General features: G+C 43.1%; 1 protein-coding gene across 1 annotated transcript in view; it reads left to right on the forward strand.

Annotated features, from left to right (window-relative positions):
• The window catches only part of slc24a3 (solute carrier family 24 member 3), a 70,371-nt gene that overhangs the window by 24,627 nt on the left and 24,623 nt on the right, over positions 1-21,121 (forward strand). The gene's annotated exons all lie outside the window — the stretch shown is intronic.

Consider the following 21,121-nt stretch of genomic DNA (forward strand, 5'->3'; position numbering starts at 1 on the left):
GTGTGTGTGTGTGTGTGTGTGAGTGTGTGTGTGTGTGTGTGTGTCTGCATGTGCACGTGTGTGTGTGTGTGTGTGTGTGTGTGTGTGTGTGTGTGTGAGTGTGTGTGTGTGTGTGTGTGTCTGCATGTGCACGTGTGTGTGTGTGTGTGTGTCTCTTTGTGTGTTTTCCCCATGGCGCGGAGTGTGTGAGTGTTTTCCATGTGGAATCCTGGGGCTTTACAAGACTGACGTCCTGCCAAGCATTCTCTTGATCTCATTGTAAACACACCGCCCCCATCTAATGCACACACGCACACACTCGTCACACACTGCCTGTAGTCTGAGGATGCAGAGACGTACCATTGTGCGGTCAGACTGAATTTGTACGGATGAGTCATATTTAGACAGCACATACGGTAATTTATAGCCCGTTTCTGTTTAATTATGCTTTATCTCCTGAAACACTAATTACCTTAATGGGGATTATTCCTGCTTCCCTGCACTAAAAGGGGCCTTCACAACATGGTCCTTACGCATCACTCACTCCTTCTCTCCGTCGCTCTGTTATCATCTGTTTAGCTTCCTCAACCCCCCCCCCCCTTCCCCGAGCACTTACTGTCTCCTGCTTCTTCTTTGTGTTTTTCTTTCTGTCTCACTCTCTCTTTCTCTCTCTCTCGGGGTGTCATTTTTGTGTGTTTTGTTTTTTTGGGACAGATACAATCATCACTTCAATTTCAAGCCATGGCGCATTCTTGCTATGCACGGAGAAAGGAGAGATACTGCACGCACACGTGCGCGGAAGAAAGAAACGCAACACGCGCACACACACACCGTGGAGGTACAGATTTGCCACCGATGTGGTAACGCAGGCACGCACGAATCCCTCCGAACAAATATTTAATCTCATGTGGAGCATCAAATCCTTTTTGTTCGCAAAACAAGTGAAAATCTCAGGCAGAGTGTTTAATTGGATTTGTTTAACTTCCTGCAAGATTAGACTCCAAACCAAATGACGGTGTCTTGAAATAACCGAGATGAACCCCGTCTTGTTTTAGAATGAATTACAGGACGAACGAGTCAAATTATTTCACCCTCCTGCCAAACAAAAAAGGTTCTAAGATTAAGGATTTAATGAGGGAGACAGACAGTTTTTCAGTGAGCGGTCTTTGCCTTTGTTAGAGAGATGAGGACTGTATGGTAGAAGAATAAGGGGGTAAGGATTTTTGCAGGAATGGGCCCCAGATGCCTCAACTGGGGGGGGACCAATATATTGCAATTGTTGTTTAGCTTTCACTGAAAACAGTTTGGGGGAAATAGCCTCGGTCCTATTTTTAGTGGCTTTGGCTTGACTGCAGTACGGAACAATGGAGCTCGGACACGTGACGGCAAATTCCCCAAAATAACGTTGCTCCTTATGCTGTTGGCTCGGGCCAGCTGGGGTCTATGTGCCTCCCTCCGCTGAGAAAATCAATTGAACTGTACTGAGCCGGATTCAGCTGAACAGAAGTGATGCTGTTTGCGGGAGAGATGCGTGTGCATCAGGAGGGATGCCGCAGATATTACGTTCATGTTGAATCAACAGCACCAATCGCCAGATGGGATGTAGATTGTTGTATAGATGTTTATTTTAAAGATGATTATGTCAGAATTTGGATTTTTAAACTTTACCGCTGCACAGTATTTCAGAAAAAAAAACTGATGTTGCAACATTTTTTTTTAAAAGTTGTTGTGAAATGCACTGATTACTAAAAGAAAAAAACATGAAACACAAAAAAAAAGCATGAACACATGCAATAGCTCGATTTAGGAAAAAAAAAGAATAATTCAGGAATGATATGGGTGATTTTGTTGTGGAGCACACTATAAGAAACAAACAAAACAAAACAAAACAAAACAAACAAACTCTGCTTTCTGTGATACATGAGTCAGAAAAGATTGTGATTGGAGTTTCACTGTGTATGAAGGGGCTGCAACAAACTCCCATGTATCCAAAAACCCTTAAATTGGACTTTATTATGTAATATTAGAGATTATTATTAGAAGAGATTAACTTTTCTAGATTAGCCAGATGATAAGAACCATGTGAGTTTCCTTTTTTACATGATGTGTTCAAGTTGATTTACATCACTTGACTTAGCACATTCTGGTATATGACTATTGCGCATCTGCACATCGTGATGTCGATGCTGAAACAATATAATGTATTGCGCCGCCCCACCGTTAAAAGTGTGCCCTATAGTTATTGCAGAAACATTTTTGATTAGAAGAGAAGAGAAAACTCTTCATTATTGGATTTTCGTGGCTGAACAAACAAACAGTCCTCGTTCATATGCCTGAATAAACTGAATGCCGGAGATGCTAGACCTTCATTGGGCCTCGTGACCGCCCCTGATTTCACACAAATATGTCGGTGTGTTTAGTCTGCGCCTAAAGACAAATTAGATTAGCATTAGCAGTATTTGATTGACGGGAGAAGTACAGCACAAAGCACCAGCAGCACTGAACAAACAAAAACAAAATGTCACCAATTAAATTAATATGAAGCAGATTCATTTAATGTTGTTTAATTAAACTCAGTTTAATTACCTCTGCAGGTAAAACAGTAACATTGACAGCTTTACCAGCCACATCGGAGAGTCTGCATTAAACTCTCATTGCAGCCGACACAGAACTCACAGAAATGTCTCCGCTAATCCGTCACGAGAGATGTTTCTGTGCATTCTGTGTGACTGTCTCTCCAGCACTTTGTCTTGTAATTGGTCAGATCAATGGCACTTAACATCCGCCCCTTCAACTCAACACACACAGCATATGAGACAGCGCAACGCATCCTCGTACACACAGCGGACCAAATCCAGCACACAGACTAGCTCCGCCACTGAAGGAATGTCATGTACAAACACGGACGTGCATGTATGTAAAGCAACAAAACGCTTTTGCGCTCTTGTTTGGCACGGCTGCAGCTTTTCTTTTGTCATTTTCCATCCCTCTAAGGTCAAATAACAACTCACACACACACACACACACACACATTTTCAGATATAATAACTTTGGACTGTGTTGGATTAGAGATAGTCATGTTTACAACGATGGACTTTCTCCTTTCTGCTCATGCACTGCGAACAAGCTGGGACGTATTACTGTGTGTGTGTGTGTGTGTGTGTGTGGGTGTGGGTGTGTGTGTGTGTGTTTGTGCGCGCCATGGCAACGGACTCCTTTGATTGACTTGAACAGTGATTTTGGTCAGGAGCAACTGATGTGCGATCACACAGATGCTCGCAGGTCGTTGAGTATGACTTTAAAAAAACAGCCGTCTTCATTTGACCGTCCTGCCGTCTTTCATGCTGTTGAGTTTTTATGTCTTGAGTAGAATTTCTCTGATGAAACAAACACGGCTTTGGGTAGTTCGCTTCTTTCTGCAAAGGTTTTTGTGGGGTTTGAGCAGAAGCTGTTTTGATGAAAAAAAGAAAAGGAAAAACATCATAGTCCAAAGAGGATCAATGACTATATTACTTTTTTCTATAGTTCAACAATTGGCCAAAACCTTCGCTTTACCTGACATACATCAAAACCTGATGACCAAATTGCTGTGAAAGTTGCAGAACACATTCACGCTCTCCTGATGATGAACTCTTCCTAGTTTTGAGTTATACCCCACCCTGACGGCCAAAAATTCACCCTCAGGGCATTCTGCCAGGGCAGTCCACGCAATATAATGCAATCTTCAAATTATATTGTTTTTTAAGGATCAGATCCACGTGCCATTTTAGTAAAAATACACATGTGTTAAATAATGCACTCTCCATTTCTAAGTACCCCAGCAACTTTGCATGCTCAGAATCTAACTAGCCCAGACTGGCAGGACATTTATGAATCACGTTCATGCTCTTAAACCTTGTAATTACAGTGACCTCATGGCACAAACTGCAGACTTAACCATGTTGGATTCTTTCCTGGGAAAGTTCTAAGAATAGCTACACTTTGCTGTTCCATTCAGCTTTCATATTATTTGATTATTAGGTTTTCGTCTTCCACATTGTGAGGTGTAATGAACCAGTGTTGTAGCAGCCCTGAGGAGCAGCCAGTGGTGGTTTATACTTCAGGTCTTTATTTCCCAGTCAGTACCGGCGGTGCTGAGGCCTGCTGCAGTTTCGCCTCGTCTCTCAAAGTCAAATGCTTCGTAAATTCCTTTTTAAAAACACATGAGCAACCGCTGCCTCGACTCACAGAACAGCATGATAAACAGCATGTGTACTGCAGGTTTTTCTAACATGCAGCTAATTATCTGCTTAATGGGACTATTTTCCCTTTTTCCATTACTGCACACTGAGGCAAAGTGAACCTGAGAGACAGAGTGCTTTCTGGAGAAAGCTCTGGCAGAATGAAGGCAGCTACAACAATGAAGAAACTGGGATTTCTGAAAACATTCAGAGCCACAGGGAGGGAACTGCATGAGGAATAATAGAAACAGGAGACAACAAGGGGGGGGGGGGGGGGGGACAAGGATTGATTAAAAAGAAGGTTGCTAACAAGTGGCTAAATTAGTCAACAAAGGTTGTCTGGGACATTAAAAATCATCCTGACCAACATGGAAAATCATCTACTCACTAGTCTGTCTTTACAGGTGGGCTTTATGTGCAAACTATTCTAACTCTTACTCTACAACTTGTAGATCAGTTTATAGCAGGTAAAGGGTGTATAATATAACGCAGGAATAAGCTTAGCGGTAGTGACCTTAAAGCCACGTGACTGCGATGTATTTTGCTTATAGCTTAACATTAGCTTTTCACTTCCAGATGTTGAATTATTTGCTTCAAAAATCACAAAAGTGGTGTTCGTCTGTGAAGATTATCTTGCTGAACAGGGTAATAATCCAAAATCCAGCAGGCCTTTTTCGTTTCGGGAGTGAGAGGGATGCTAACCACCAGTTTAGCCCACAAAAATACATCATCCCCTGCAGCACTCTACTGCAATAACTGCGATGATCTGCTGACCTTTTAACCTGGTGACACCATCACGTCATAAACACCACTATGCTGAACACTTTGGTTCATGACTACTTCAGTCGTGCGTCATGTTAAGTGCTAATTAGAGTTAGCATACTTACATTTGACATGTTACAGCTGTAAACAGTGACACAAACATTAGAATGATTCTAAGAGTTTAACGTCTCAATTTACTGATCACTATAGAATTAACTAGCGAGTGTCTGTTGCTTTAAAGGGAGGAGTGAATGGATGAATGATGGAGAGATTTCAGGCCACAGCTGTCATGAGCATGTTAGCATTCTGAGCACATCAAGGGGTCACTAGGATGAGTAGGAACAGAACCTATTCCAAAAAGTTTCTCAGTAAAACGTGAATATCTGTTGTATATCAGCTTGCATATTCAAATCAGGTCTTTCACTATCTTTCACATGTGATATCCTGCTCTGGATCAGAGGATGAGATAGACGGTCACTAAATACCATCCTTTAAACTCAAAGACAAATTAAAGCAAAGTATTGTCCTTGAGTGGTTAACCTTAGACGGTATATATAAAATACATACATTTATTAAGCAACAGCAGCTCACAACAGCTCCAGTCTTTAAGAAAGAAATCTCTGCAGTTGTATTTGGATATCATAACCCATGAAGCAGGCTAGCTGTTGCTGTTGCGTGGCCTGTGGTGTTTGGCAGCGTAGGAGAACAAACAGGTTGTGAAAGGCAGGCAGGTCGTGTATCCCAATGTATGTGACGCCCTGGGGTTCCAGCCATGAACACAGACTGTGGGCGAAGGCAGGAGAGAGCGTGATGCCAGCTCGTGTGCGGATGTGGGGACAATTACATGTGTAAGTGTACCTCTGTGTGCGTGTGTGTGTGAGCGCGCGTGTGTGATTATATGAGTATGTTTACCAAGCCATCCCCTCCTTGCCCGCGGCCCATCTGTCACTCCAAGAAAGCTCACCAGGCATGTCAGAGACTACGGGCCAGCTGCGAGGGTGTGTGTGCATGTATGTGTATGCGGTGGGGGAGGGAGGGGTGATCTCTGTCACTTCATATTGCATCATTTCCTGTTAAGAAATCCCACCAGCACGAAATAATCCAAAGTCTGAGACAGCAAAGGAGATGCACACACAAAAAATGGCCTATTTTGTGTTACAATCAAAACAGTTGGTTTCTCCAAGTTCACCCTTAAAGAAAGGGGTTGGTACGTCATCCTAGAAACATTTTTTGGTATGTTTCTGAAGGACCAAAATCTCAACATCACAACAACAATTAAAAGATAGATATAGTGCCTGTGGTGCTACAGGCCTCTAATAAGACCATTAAATCCTTGAATCACTCAAATGAAATTAATGGGCTGCTTACCTGCTCCTGTCTACAATGAAATTGTGTTGCACTCATTGCGTCTACTGGACACTTCCAAAAGGCTGCGCAGACACATTGCTAAAGCTATTGGCGAGCTAATTGCACCAGAACGGCAGAGTGAGCATGTGAGTGAGACACGAAGTAGTTGGATACAGTTAGCGATGACAGCCATGTGCAGCTCTCACTGTATTTCCCTCATTTAAAGGCTAGTATTGATTTGGAATAAAAGGTGACAGATCTGACTAGCATTTAAAACCAGAATAGACGGATGCTACAGTAGTTTACATGTTGACTTTAGATATTGATCAGACCTCTACCTACTAGCTTGTTTAGTCGTCTTATGGTCTGAATTGAGAGAATGTGGCTGTCTCAGCAGCAGAAGAAGAAGATATTTATTCATCCCCTTGAGGAAGTTTTGACTCTTACACACACACAGGCCCTGTAATATACTCACATATGAATGTATGGACAGGTGTCAACGAGGGGACCGCGCTGTAAACAACAGCTGTAGTTGCTCCAGGCTGCTAGGGTTCCTGTGCCTTGCTAAAGGGCATCTCGGCAGTGCCCAGGGGGCAAACTGTCACCTCTCCAGCTTCCAGTCCACGCTCTGTATTGACTGGTCTGAGTGGGGCTTGAACCGGCGAGTCACTAAGCCAAGTCCCTAGAGACTGAGCTGCCACCTCACACAGTTACTGCTGCAGTCATTACCATTGCAGATCTTTTGTTAAATCACGCGTTGGCACCTCCTGTAAATTTGCCTAATGTGTTGAATGTAGAACAAGAGAAGCAATTGGAAGCTGTTAGAGGTTGTAATTGGACCCTTGAACTTAAATGTTGCAGTAATAACCACACAGCAAAACTGTGATCACAGTTATTATTTGATCAGTGGATAGAGATATATTTATAATCTTAAGATAAGGACGTCAGAACATTTTGTGCCTCTGGTGTAGCTTGGGAGCTTTGAGGGGGGCAGTAGTGCAACATGTCGACGATGTATTCAGCTACCACATTAGTGTCACTATAAAGAAAACACCTGCTGGGATGTCAAAAGCAATGATGCTAAGAACTGCTCTCCTCCCAGACACCGCTTTTCAGTAGTGTGATATAGTTGTAACAGTTGTAGCAGATTGTTACTTCATCCTTTTTTGAGTAGACTGTCATGAATGTGTGTGTATATGTGTGTGTGTATGTGTGTGTGTGTGCGTGCATGCTTGAATCTGACACTTACTGCTGTGTCTCCGCTGCATGCAGTGGGGAGTCAGGCCACATTCTGCATAATGGTGCGATATTATGCATAGTCTGTCACTGCACTTACTTTTTCGGTCTGTATGGGAACATGCACTCACACACACAAACCCGAGCTCAGACACGTATGGAGATGAAGGCTTAAATGTCATATTACTCAGCAGCGCAATATCAAGGCCGGCTACACATGAGGTGTCGGATTTCATCAGCGTCTGGGAGGTTTTTCGTGTGTTTTACTGCAGGTCTGCCTGCTTGTTTATAAACGTGGATTATCATTTTTTAGCAGGACCTGGTTTCAAGCTTAGCTTTCTGCTTCACCTTTCGCTGAGCAAGGCCATTCAGGACAAAGTGGCGTGAAAGTGTCAGGGAAACGCTAAGTGACCGTTTATGTGTGGCTGCGAATTTGTGTGGGTGTGTGTGCATGTGTAGTCTGCTTACCTTCATGCTACCTTCTAATTCCATTGGCTCATGAGGCTCTTCAACCTTCTGGGCTTGGAGTTTTCAGAGACAGTCATGTCAGCGCAATCCTTTTTTCCATGGAGGTGAAATAACAGCAGAGGCAAGAAACAATTTAAAGGCTGCCATAAATATTTGAGGACACACAGAAGTCATCATCATCATCATCATCATCATCATCATCTGTATTTAAACAGGGGAGGCCATGGGAGAGAGCTCTCTTTTGCAATGACACCCTGATAACAACACAAAAAAAAATAGTTTTCACTTCACATAATAGCATTAAAGATCTCCCTTTTGTTGTTTTGTACCTTTGCTTCAACAAAGCTTCTTTAACTCACAAGTGTGAAGTGTTTTATGTAGTATGGTAATCCTTTAGGACCAAATAGTCCCGAGAGCTAGTGCCATGTGATCTATATTTATAGTTAAGAAGACATGAAAGATACTTTGGTGGATTGCCAAGAAGGTCTTTCTGGATAAACAGCGTGCAGTGCTGTTCTCTTGTGACTGTTACAAAAGAAAGTCATATAAAAGCACATAATGATGAGATGACTGGAAAATGCTGCAAGAATACAGATACCAGGTCTGGATTCCATTCTCTCTTTGAATGTATAAGATTTGGTAAAACAGCCTATGGCACTGTAATGACTTGTTTTTACACTCAACACAGCATGACTCGGGACTAACCGTCTTGAATGGAACTTGTTGAATGTGTCAGTTACTTCAGCACATTGGAAAAGGGAAATTTTAACTAGAAATTCAGAGCGTAACTGGTTCTGAAATAGTAGATAGATAGATAGATAGATAGATAGATAGATAGATAGATAGATAGATTGGGTGCTACATTTAGACGATACTTGCCAACCAAGGTTACAGAAATTAAAATGTTACTGATCACCAGGATGTTGAACTCAACTAGAGATTCGGTTGGTCATCGTGTTTTAACTAAGCCAATGAATCACCCTACATGCACTCACCAGCTCCACTCATGAAATCCACAAACACAAAAACACATCCCAGCAGTCTATCTGTGGTGGGTTTTTTTTTACTCTTTCAAGGAAATACTATTTTAATTGTCGGTGGCTGTGTTTAAGCCAGATATCTCGCTGCATGAAAGAGATGAATGTGTATGGAGCCCTGCGGGATGATCGTTATTCTTTTCTTGAATTGAATTTACCCCCTGGGTCCATCTTGAACATCCCACGTGCACATGCAAAAACAATTCTTGTCAGTATATAATACTCTGAGGAAATTACTGAGGAGCGCAACATCCCCTGAGACTTAGATCTGTTATTAGAGGCCGTAGAAGCAGTGGCGTGAAGGATGAACTGTTGACCTTATTGGCAATTAAATGCTTTGTTTTCACTGCAGGTGTTTCATTGACAAAAAGAAAAGGCAGACACAATATTAGCACCTGTCTTTATTTATAATCTGACATACTGTTTCCAAGTACATGCCTCAAATGCAAGTCCTTAAATCCTGCTATATCTATTTAAGACAATAGAGTGTTAAGGATGAGTTCAGGAGTCTCCCGACCTGGGAAAGACACTGCTCCGTAGTCTGGTGGTATGGCAGTGGATACTTCTGTATCTTTTGCCAGATGGCAGCAGGGTGAACATAATGTGGCTTGGGTGGGTGTTGTCTCTTAGTATCCTTTGGGCTCTGTGTAGACATCTCACTTCAGCGATGTCACTGATGCTCTGTAGATTGGTACCAATAACGATCTGGGCAGTTTTAATCACCTGCTGTAGAGCCTTTCTGTTCCGGGCCATGAACAAACCATGTCAATTTGTGATGTTTCCAATCAGGATGCTTTCTATTGATCCTCTGTACAAGCTGATCAGATGGAAGAAGATGTGCCTTTTTGTGCTTTTTTAACCAGGGTGGGAGTTTGCCATGACAAACATTGGTTCTCAGTGATGGTAATTTCAAGAAACCTTTAACTGTTCACCTGCTCCACCTCGGCTTCTACGGTTGTAGAACAGGGTGTATTTGTTAAAATCAACAATCGGCTCTTTGGTTCTGCTGACGCTGAACCAAGGAGCTTTCTGTGTTTTCTGTGCGCCGCTTTGTAAGACTGTTGATTTTCTCCCTATATGATCTCTTACCGTTGTTCACAATGTGGCTGCTGATGGTGGAGTAGTTCACGTGCTTACAATAGCGTTCACTTGATGTCTGGCAGTGCAGTCATGGCTGTGCAGTGTGAACAGGAGGGGGCTGAGCACAGAGCCCTGGGGTGCTCCAGGGTTGAGCACTAACGTAGAGGAGATGTGACTGTCAGTCCAAACCCTCAGTGCTCTGCTTGTGAGGAAGTCTAATGTCCAGTTGCAGAGTGTTGTACTCAAGCCCAGAGTGTTAAGTTTTCCAATCAGCTTCATGGGTGAGATTGTGTTGAATGCTGAGCTAAAGTCAACAAATGGCATCATCATGTACCTGTTCATTTTTCTCCTGGAGTTTGAAGACTGAGTGAAGAGCAGTAGATATGGTGTCCTCTGTCGATCTGTTCTGAAAGCATACTGGTGAGGGTCCAGGCTGGCAGGGATGTTGTCTTTGATGTGCTGGAGAAGCAGTCTCTTGAAGAACTTCATCAGGATGTGGGTGACACATACCGTATGCAGGAAGTTTGATATTTTATTGCATTGGCTTCATAGCTTAACATAGTAGAAAAACAGGCAAAGTAGAAGCATTTTATAAAAAAACTAAAACAGTATTTGTGTGAATACGAACAGCAGTAGACTGGTAAGAATGACATGCTCTTCTCCTAAGCTACCCTGCCTTTTTTAGTGACTGGCCTTTAATTGTTTATGCATGTCTCAGCCAGGGATAATATTTAAAGCTTGAACATTATGTGGATACCATTTTTTATCTGAGAATTTACAGTATGGACTATGGAAAATTCTCTGCAAGTCATCGCCCAACCTCAAATTAAGAGGCGGTCCAATTAGCCAGAGTAAGTCGAAACGTGGACACACACCACTGTAATTACACCAAAATATTTATTGCTAACGTTATATGTTATAGTCTCTAAAACGGAGTGGAATTCCCCTTTAACAACAGGAATGTATTAGAGGCATACCAGATGCTGTCACAGCCCCCACAGATCTGCAGCCAGCACAAACAAACTCGCAGGAGCGAGTAGTTACACAGCACCCACACCATAACCTAGCTAAAGTCACTACAACTGTGTGTCTGTACGTGTGTGTGTGTGTAATGGATGTACACTCTTTAGGAACCATTCTGCACTCAAGCAAATCAGCAAATTTTTAGCTGGTGGGAATAGACCCTACTCCCCCTGCTGTCATGGCAACCAGTGAACTGCATGACCTACCAGTGGACTTTGTGTGCGTGTGTTAGTGTGTGTGTTAATACATCGGTGTGTGTGTGTGTTTTACAAAAAAATGAAGAAGTTGCCAGAACAGGACACACACCATGTCCAATGCATATTTCAATACTGCAGTGTTGCACATCTCTCTCCCTGTCATGTCAGCCTTCATACCTGGACACACCTGCCTCTCTTTCTCTCTCTCTCTCTCTCACTCTCTCTGTCTCTGTCTCTCTCTCTCTCTCTCTCTCTCTCTCTCTCTCTCTCTCTCTCTCTCTCTGTCTCTGTCTCTGTCTCTCTCTCTCTCTCTCTCTGTCTCTGTCTCTCTCTCTCTCTCTCTCTCTCTCTCTCTGTCTCTCTCTCACTGCAGCAATGGTTGATAGCCAGTTACAGTGCACCGTGCCAGCTGTTGGCATACCAGCGGCTTTGCAGCAGAGCTTGGCCCTCTCTGGTGCCTCGACGTGCCGCTCTGCATTCCTCAGCTCCACGGGGGATGTTTACATTTCAAAACTCTCCTGGTGGAAAACTAAAGCGCCGGAGTTGACAGACCCCGAGTCAGGGGGTTCAGGAAGAGAGAAACAGGGACACGGACACTGGAATACAGAACAGACAGTTTTGTCATGGAGATCTCACCGCCTCCCGCAGGCAAAGCTCTGCGTACAGTATACTGTATCGATGTCAATGAGGAAACATTTTCTGTTTGACACTGTAGCCAACTCCATCTTTCTGACTGCAAAAAGAGTACAGATAAAGATATTTTCAAGACCGCAACACACAATGTTCTCTTTTGCATTTGGGTTTCATTCTTCCATTTACTTCATATTTGTCTGAAATCAGTCACAAGCCAAGCGGATGGTTCTGTGGTAATTTGAGTCTTGGGATGGGCCTCATTCATGAACCTTTCTTACGAACGGATTTGTTCTTAAGTCCCACTTACGAAGATTTTACGAAGATTGTGGCATTCATGAATTTTTTCTTATCCAGGATCTTAAGGAACCTCTTAAGACCAACTTAAGAAAGAATCTAAGAAGATTCTTAAGATATTGGCGAATGAGGCCCATTGTTGTTGGACATTTTATTTGCAGATTTTTCACCCTAATTCAACTGCTTCACCATCAAAAATATTGCCACATGGCAAATGTCAACAGCCATTTTTGCCTAGAAATCATTTGGAAGAAACTTCTCCTTCTGCTGTGTTAGCAGTAAGCTAATTAGCTACATATAACTAGCTAGAACCATCTGATTTGCCAATAGCTTTGTGATCAATCAATCATATCAGTTTCACAAGTACATGCAGATTAAGTTTGAAATATCCATTTCCAGTATTAAGCCCTAGCGGTAAACGTTAAAAAAGAAGATTCTCCTCCCTGAGAGGCATTGCGGTGCTATAACAGTTTCACACTGTTTCTACTTCTTTGCTTCTAAGAGACAACAGATACTATTTTTAACCCCAAGTTACCTCTTTCCACTTCTCAGGCCCATAATAACTCAGTAGTTAGGTGCCGCTCTAGAGCCAGTGTTGCGTTTGTCCGTTCTGGGCTTCTGTAGAAACATGGTGGTGCAACGTGGCGGGCTCTATGAAATAGGACCCCCTCCTTCTGTAGAGATAAAGGGCTCATTTTAGTAACAAAAGCACAATGATTCTTAGTTCCAGGTGATTATACACCAGTGAAAAGATTTACTATGAACATTAAATTCCATTTAAGCCCCTAAATCTCTCTTAATTCGTAGACACTGGAACCTGATTAGTTGATCAGTGTGGTTTGGAACTGTGTGTGGAGAACACTGTCACAGTGGCTTCAGCTGAGGCTTCCTCTTGGCACACACTGACATGTATTTTTTGCTTTTTCAAATCACATCACAGTTGCATGCTTTTGCCTCATTTGGATTTAGAAAGCAACCCCTTTAAACACAACATTGTTTGCCTTGTTTCCTCTGCCCCATGAACAATATCGAATCCTAATAACTCCTAACTCTCTCCACTCCTCTCCAGCTTGGTCTATTTTTGGTGTCTACGCTCAAATGTTTTTCATACTCGAATCAGTCAGCTGCAAAGCTCATTTTCTAACATAATGCTGTTGCAACGTGTGGATATCACCAATTAGAGCCCAGAAAATGAGGATATGATGATATACCCCTGCAGCTACACAAATACACCCTCACACACCCACCCTGCATATCTATACTTGCTACATATGATGACTATCTTGTAATTATTATCCTTTATCCTTACTCTAACCCTCACAACCTGCAGATGCAAGACTTGTTTTTTGCAGAAAAATATGCAGATTGCATCGATTTAAACTGACTTTCACCTCGTTCTTGTGCACCCGCACATCCAAAAGTTCACCGCAACAGCAGAACTATGTGTGTACTGCAGGGTTCTGATGTAGCAACGACGGCTTGAAATGTACATCAGCGAACTGAGAATGAACCAAAATGTTTCTGCTGTTGCCGATGTTGCGTATGAGCTCTGAGTGCAGCGAGATGATACATAGGAAAGCCACGCTCGCTCATACAGAGTGATGTCATGACTTGCCGCTGAGTGGATGTAAAGCAGGATCATGTTAGGCCAGAGAATAAAAGGAACATTAAAGCAACATGCGGTGTGTGTGTGTGATGGGATTAATATCAGGCCCATCTGTTTGTGTAGACATGGATGTCAGATATATATGATGGGGCTAAAGTGAGGAGCGCGTGTTCCACAGTGGAACAGTACATGCGGTTGAACAATACATGTCGTCATCCAGTATTGGTGCATGTGCAGGGGCAGGCCGGAGCTTTACAGAGCTCCACGGATGATAATGGTCGGTACAGCCCGTGTCAGGAGGGCACATGCTAAAGAGATGGCATATGTAATCTTCCTATTGGTCACAGGGGAGGATTGCACTGTTTATTTTGCGATATTTACTCATGTGGAAGGAATGGAGGGAGAGGCACAGGATTATACAACATACAGCAGAGATGATTGAAAGCAGCTCCATGATCAGAACTGATGTGCCAAATATTCGGGGATGATTTAATCTAATTTACAAGGCTGGATGAAAAACTGAATCTCAGTCTCCACGTAAAAAATTTCAATAATTCCGGGTTTAGCCTTCCTATTATTAAAAATCACTCTGGCAGACTACATTTCATGCCACTACCCCCATTTTTTCCAAACAACAATTATGCCATCAGAATAATTTGAAATATATGGAGGCACTTTGCATTCACCAAAGAGATATCTTCTAATAATGGCCTACGTGTCTCGTAATTACACAGACAGATAATTGCAGGATTTTCTTCTTTTTAAGGTGCAATTACATGATGCAGAAGTGATAATTATGAACAGTGTTCTCTTAATTTAATTTGTCTACTTTATTTTTTGGGATGGATGCTGAGGATGATGCTATAATCACACAGATGCAGTTGCCTTGTTTCAAAGAGCTGAATCGCAGCTTGCACCCCGTTTGACCGTCAAAACGCTCTGGTGACGGCTCGTACTGACCTATCACAGCTTAGCAAGCATGAGTAGGAATGGAGATGCTATTTTCTCACCAAGCTTTGCTGCAGTCGTGTTCAACAGTTTACGTAGACTTGTAAAGAACACGTGTATGATGGCAGTCTTGAGTTCCAGTGATTCCTAGAGTTCTCATTCAAACTGCTTTGTCACAAAAAACATTCATGACATTCGGTTCAATAATGAATTTATTATAGGTCTTTTGAAAATGTGACCAAATCTGCTGGGTTCAACACAACTTGAACTATGATGACTGATTATAGAAAATTGTGTCAATCAAATGTTCTTTGTAGCGTGGCCTCTTAACTTCTTCTGAGTAATTATGATTGATAACGGCTGATGAGGGCTTGTTTGATACACTCTTTAGACTCAGTCATGAACAATACAATGGGAAAGTCTAAGGAGTTCAGTATTGATCTAAAGGAAGTCGGGAAAGTCACCTGGAGTCATGTCAAAGCAGTAACAGGTCCCATGATCATCTATACAAGCAACTGTTTCTCAGTATAAAGTGTATGGTACAGATGTGTCAATGCCACGATCAGGAAGAAAACACAAACAGCTGCTGAGAGAAAACTGGTAAGGATGGTTAAGGGTCAACCAAAAACCACCAGAAAGCAAGTTTGCACTGAATTAGATGCTGCTGGAAGACGGGTGTCAGTGTCCACAGTCACAGTCCACAGTGTCCTTTCTCCTGTGCTGTGAAATCTGTAGAGGGAGGCCGAGCTCAGATGTGGAGCACCGCTGTTATGAAGCAATGACGGGCCGCAAGAGTCTCGTTAATTAATGGGAAACACTGTGCAAAACACATTTCGGCTGAGCCATAAACTAACTTTAATAACAATGTGTGACAATAGGACTTGGGTAATCAGGAACAAGAACAAGTGTTGAAAATAGCCTGATTATATTGATGAATTTATTAAATCAAAGTAATGGAACTAGGGGCGCCCAGGGTTTTTGTTTGACATGTGACCACTTTGTGCATGTCATCCCCTCCCTCTAATCTAATTTCCTGTCATTTCTCTAAGCTTTACTATCAGATAAAGACAATGGAACTGTAAATTATGCTTAGTTGGCATGCACATACACGCACAGATAATTGCTTTATACATTCAACAAAGCAGCAAGAACACATCAGAAAACAGTGACTGCTGGATTAATAACTGCTGTGAAATCCTTTGGTTACCTAAAATGTGTGCATTGAAGAGGAGATGGTGCGGAAAGAGTGAAAGAAGGCAAGAGAAAGAGTAATAACAGGGAGAATGGGGAAAACAGAAGATAAGAACAGACTCTGTGAAACGTTTGAACGGTCCAGGTTGAGCTTCCATCTGCTCTGTTCCTTTATAAACTGTTTCTGTGAGTGTCTGCAGCCTCTGGTCACAATTAGTACCAGAGGTGGCTCAGCGAGGAGGCGGAGGGTGGGGGGTAACTGGGTTCATGCTAGCCCACCCTTGAGCTACAGTAGCGGGGCAACTAACCTCAGTACTCAAGGTTCCCAAATCATGCATCTCAATGATTTTGGCGACTTTTCATCTCGTCCTGTCATCGGGTCAGTTTCAAGCTGAACATTCCCATTAGCCTCAGCTATACGTTTTCGTAGTGCTAATTAGCAGATGACCAGGGTAAACGTATTTGCTAATAGTTAAGACTGTCATTATGAGTTTCGCTTTGTTTTGCAACCTTGGCGTTATATTGGTGTTGTAAGATGATGATGTTGATAAATTGATCAACCTTGAGCATGTTAGTATACTGACATGCTCACGGTTCTAGCTACTTCTACTGATCAGTACAGTCTCAATGAGTGTGTGAGTATGTCTGCAAAACTCATTGTGTTTCGTTTGTTAATTTAGTTTTTTAGGTCTGGCATATACCTCAAATATGTTGGGAAAAAATTTACCTTTTGTGGCAGATTTTGGACAGACACTGCACTGTGGAATCAGCTAACTGACTGACTGACTGATGAATGTAATACAGCATTCTTAAAACATTTTTTACTAAGCGAAAAGTTCAACAGAATATTTAGCTAACATTAGTGACATGCTAGCTATGTGACATATTAGAGTGCATGCATAGTGGTCCATATGTCTTTTAACTAAATATTCTACAAAACTTGCTGCAAAGCTGGGAAGTCAGCCTCCTCACCTATTTGTCGCTGTGCGAAATTCTGCTAAATCATAGCTCATGTAACAGAATTGTGTCCTGTATCACAGTGAAATGTAACTTTTCATAAAAAACAAACCCCAAAGTAACTTGATTTAACTTGACTCTAGAGTTCTTTTGACCTGCAAACCACTAAATCAGTGTTGCCTATGATATGATCTTTGGGCAGCGCAAATCCTTTTGACATGAATGGACCTGCCCTTTTATTTTCACTCCTGGACTGAGAAGACATAACAGTTAGGCAACTGATAGTGATAACACAACACGAGGACATATATTTGACACATACCATACACACTCCATCATCCACAGGTGAGACGGTGAAGAAATATTATATTGATTTCTATCCTGTATCGTATGAGTCCCCAGGTCGGAGCGGGTCATGATCTGATTTCTTGCTGCCCACGTTTGCTGCCTCACTGATTAAATGTCAGTATTACCATGTAACCTTTAGCTGGGAAGTAGTGCGCACACACACACACACACACATACACACACAAGTTTTCAGTGTGTAGCTCTCTGCATCTGCAACAAAAAGTAGCTCTTGCTGTCATTCATCTTCCTCAAATGGATATATATAGACTACACAAAGATAGATCTACTCCCTCCATCCTTCTTTCTATGTTTTCTCTTCTCTCTCCCATGTTCATGAATAAATTACCTGTTGAGCCAGAGGTGACCCTGTGCAACTGTGCTAACAGTTCCTAGGAAAAGATGTGAAGAGGGGATGTAGACCAGTCAAGGCCAGTTGGAGACCGCCATGTTTGGTGTTTTGCTCATTTTATTACGACTTGGGTTTGAATGACCAATTAAGAAATGTAAAAACGAAAACACAGGAATAAAAGTAGTTTGTGGGAATTAATTGTACAGTGATATACATGAATAATTAGAATAAATGAAAAGTAGATAAAGAGAGGAATCAGTGCAAAGTTAAACAAATACAGAAGCAAATAAAAATAGATTTTTTTTTTTACATTTTTTTAATTAATTTATAGCCAAAGTTGTTTATTTTGGCAGTTTAAGTCCTCCCTACAAACCTACACACTACTATTTGTTTCCAGTGTGTGGCAGCTTCTCTGAACAGGAGAGGTTATGAGTGAGGAGGGAGCCATATTTTAATGTGCCGCCTTTTGGTGAGAATAGCTGTGATTGGTGTTAGATAACGACAATTTGATCGGCAGGCTGTCAGCCGATTGCAGCTGGGGGCGTATGACTTCCGTGTCCTGCATGAACTAACGCTACGCTTCATATTCTACTGGGCACATCTCTGCTACCTGGTGTGTGTGCGACACTGCTTCCACGCAACTTCATATCCCACTGGCAGCGTTACAGATGTGGAGGGTCATGCCCGGCTGATATTGTTGACTTGCTCAGACGTTTATAATTTATTTGCCATAGTTTTACTTCGTCATTTCTACATTCTGCTCTCTGACTTCCTGTCTGGCTCGGTCTGCTCTCTGCAGATTGTCGTGGGCCTCGGTCTGCTTCCATCAAAAATAGACTTGCAGCGTTTTCTCTGAGCACAGAGCGGAGAGCCTCTACTGGGATGCTGCTGAAAGTGGCCGTGGCGCAGCTGGTGGACACATGAGCATTGCGCGTTGTGATCAGGTCTCATGGCCACATCGCAGACTTTACGTGGTGGAGACAGGACCGGTGGAAACCGGGTCGTGAGACCTTGGACTCACTCTCTTCTCCTACTTCGCCCTCTGTTCCTTCTCACACTCCCTCGACCACCACCTCCCCTCTCACCTTTTCTCCTCCACTCCTCTCCTCCTGACCTCCCCCTCTCCTGCCTTCCTGTCCTCCCCATCTGCTCCCTCTCACATTCCCTCCCTTGACCACCACCTCCCCTCCCTCCTCCTCTTATCTGCTCCTCTCCTCCTCCTCCCTACCTCCCCCTGGTGTGACAGAAACCATCTACAGCTTAACACCAAGAAAACCAAGGAGCTGGTGGTGGACTTTCCCCCCTACCCCTGTTGCAGTAAATGGGAGAGGGGGGTGGAGATGGTTGAGGCTTACAAGTTCCTAGGGGGTGCATCTGACCTACAAGCTGGACTGGTCGGACAACATGGATGCCCTCTACAGGAAAGGACAAAGCAGGCTCAGGTCCTTCAATTTGTGCACAAGGCTGCTACGGATGTCCTACAGTGGTCAGAGGCCAGTATGAACGTCTTCTCTGCTGTGGTCTGCCGGAGAGGTGGTATCGGCCGCTCTGGCACAAACAAACTGAATAAGCTGATTAGGAAGCTCTGTGGTGGGGATGGAGCTGGACAGTGTGGAGGAAGAGTCCGAGAAGAGGATGAGCGCAAAGCTGAAAGCTATAATGTACAATCCCTCTCATCCCCTCTGTGTCAAACTGAGGCGGCTCAGAAGCACGTTGAGCCACAGACCCATTCCGCGACGTGGATCGAAGCACTTGGCGGGCCGTCACACCCAGTACCTCCTCCCCACACCCAGTATAAGATAATTCACTACTTATGGTTAATGACTGATATTACAGTGTATATAAACAGCCTGTATGTTGTTGGCTCACACACCGTATGTTTATCTGAGGATTTTTTGCACACCGTATATTTACATGAAGTTGCATCTCTGCCAGGTCTGCGCCCAGGTCCGTCTCACTTTTCTGGCACGCTTTGGGTTTTTACCTCGGACAAGTTCCTGGTGCATCTGTGGTTGCAGTGTTTTCAGCACCCATTCAGAAATCACGACGGTGAAAAACGTGTTTTTTGTAAGTGATAATAGGGTGGTTCAAGCTAAATTCATTTACTTTCAACACAATAAATGAGTGGAACTGTATCATAGAGAAGACAAAGTTGGTAAACTGTAGCCCCATCACACAGAGCTTCCCCATTATTGCCGCATCCAAGGCTCGCCTATACCCCACCTTTGTTTGTTCACACTGAACCAAGCCACTCCAGCCTGTGTGCTGCTGTTTTGTTTTGTTTTTTTGTTTCCTTGCCTTGAAAGGGCAGTGTGAATGGGGCTGGTATCCATGGGCTACAGCAGAGAGAGCAGGGCAGTACTGAGGTTAGTATCCCTGCTACTGTAGCTCAAGGGTGGGCTAGTGTGAACTCAGCACCCCCCCCCTTACTGAGCCACCTTTGGTGCTAATTGTGGCCAGAGGCTGCAGACACTCACAGGAACAGTTTATAGAGGAACAGAGCGGAGGGCAGCTCAACCTGGACTGTTGTTTCTCCCCATTTCTTCTCCTCCTTCTGTCTTCCTATTGTATTTTCCTTGCTTTGCTTCGTTTTCCATTTAATATTCACTCCTTTTTTAAAGTTGTTTAAAAGGAAAGAGCCGTTAAAAAGATATGTTTATTTGTATTTATTCAACACTGATGTTAGTGGGCGGTTTACAGGAAAATGTTGTAAATAGAGTTGACTTATCTTCGTGCTTCCCCCTTGTTTTCTCTCGATTCTACACTTTGTTTCCCCACTGACGAATGTCCGACGTGTTAGGTAATACCACCCACTTACTTGTAAGCACTTGTGGCAGAAAATAAATGCAACCACATGCTGCAGCTTGTGTGTGTGCGCGCGTGCGTGCATGTGTGTGTGTAGTTGCACACTTTCTTATGAACTAAACCGTTAAACATCAGCAGGCGTAAGGCCACAGGGTCGAGCATTTTAAACGCACATCATATCTCTCCCTCAAACCTGCTGCCTTCAAAACCTTCAAAGAATAAATACACGAGCCAGAGACTGTTTGCATTAAACAGTGAATTCAAATGACACTTTGTCAGGGTATGAGCTTAAGTGCTGTGCTTACCTCAGTGCATTACACCATCATCTTTAGGACGAGGACAGCTGCCGCAAGACTGGCATACTGTGTATGTGGGAGAGGGAGGGAGGATGACAAATCCTGTCCAGTATACTGTATCAGTAGGAGGTGAAACATGGATTATGCTTGTGAGACTCTTAAAACCAAACTGTTGCTCCACTTGAATGTGACTCTGCTGACCCGTGCCCTATCAGAGGAGGCTGGAGAGATGCATTCTAGTTTCTGTAGTTCTGTCATTCATTCCGTCCTGCAGGTACAGTGGATCTGTGGTACTGGTTGTGTTGCTGAGTTGCGTGGCCGGGCCTATGTGGCTGAGTACTGTTG

Source organism: Sparus aurata, chromosome 15 (assembly GCF_900880675.1).
Source record: "Sparus aurata chromosome 15, fSpaAur1.1, whole genome shotgun sequence".
Classification (NCBI taxonomy): domain Eukaryota; kingdom Metazoa; phylum Chordata; class Actinopteri; order Spariformes; family Sparidae; genus Sparus; species Sparus aurata.